Source organism: Myripristis murdjan, chromosome 12, assembly GCF_902150065.1.
Source record: "Myripristis murdjan chromosome 12, fMyrMur1.1, whole genome shotgun sequence".
NCBI lineage: Eukaryota > Metazoa > Chordata > Actinopteri > Holocentriformes > Holocentridae > Myripristis > Myripristis murdjan.
In genome coordinates this window covers 596,212-597,309 of record NC_043991.1, presented here as the reverse complement: position 1 = coordinate 597,309, position 1,098 = coordinate 596,212, and the positions used below count along the sequence as shown (strand labels likewise).

Below are 1,098 nucleotides of genomic sequence, written 5' to 3'. Positions count from 1 at the left end.
GGAGAGGGGAGGAGTGAGAGAGGAGAGAGAGAGAGAGAGAGAGAGAGAGAGAGCAGAACAATAATTAGCCTTGGAGACTTCTGACTGACTGAGAGACACAATACACCTGCAGCTGGGACACACACACACACACAGACACACACACAGACACACACTCACACACAGACACACACAGACACACACAGACACACACAGACACACACACACACACACACACACACACACACACACACACAGACACACACACACACACACACACAGACACACACACACACACACACAAAGGCACAGAATCTCAGGTCTATTAGGAAAGCCTTCCCTCAGGGTGGATATACTGTGTGTGTGTGTGTGTGTGTGTGTGTCTGTGTGTGTGTGTGTAGTACCTGCCAGTAATATCAAACATAAGGTGTAACATATGTAACCACATTTGTACCACAATGACATGTCTCTGTGTGTGTGTGTGTGTGTGTGTGTGTGTGTGTGTGTCTGTGTGTGTGTGTGTGTGTGTGGTATCAATGGATGAACACTGCCATCTACAGGCGACCGGCGGCACGACCGGCCCAGAGACACCAGCACACATCAGCTGATTAAAGATGTCAATTAGCTTATTAACTTATTACATGTTTCTACATGTTTATGTGCAGGTAAACAAAATATTTAAAAAAAAATAAACAAAAGTCAAAATAAAGTAAAAAATCAAATGAATAATTAAAACATTAATACACATAAATAACAAATAGATACAGAACAAATTAATTAATCAATTAAAATATTAAAATCTATTAAAAATAAATTATACAAAAATAAATATTACAAATAACATGAAATAAATAAATGAATAATTAACCTTGAGTGATAATTATTCTCCACCTCAGCCCTTTACCTTTACCTTTTAATGCCCTGTTTTTTTCAGCTGATACACTGCATGTGGGCGGGCGTGCACACACACACACACACACACACACACACACACACACACACACAGTCCTGCAGCTCCTGGGCAGTAGGTAAAGGTGTCAGTCTAAAGGTCACTCTCCTGCAGGGCCCTTCAGGCAAACAACACACACACACACACACACACACACACACACACACACT

The 1,098-nt window shown here is 41.3% G+C and overlaps 1 protein-coding gene across 1 annotated transcript in view; it reads right to left on the bottom strand.

Moving 5' to 3' along the window:
- wdr7 (WD repeat domain 7) overlaps positions 1 to 1,098 on the bottom strand; it is a 111,408-nt gene that overhangs the window by 80,273 nt on the left and 30,037 nt on the right. The window lies entirely within an intron of this gene.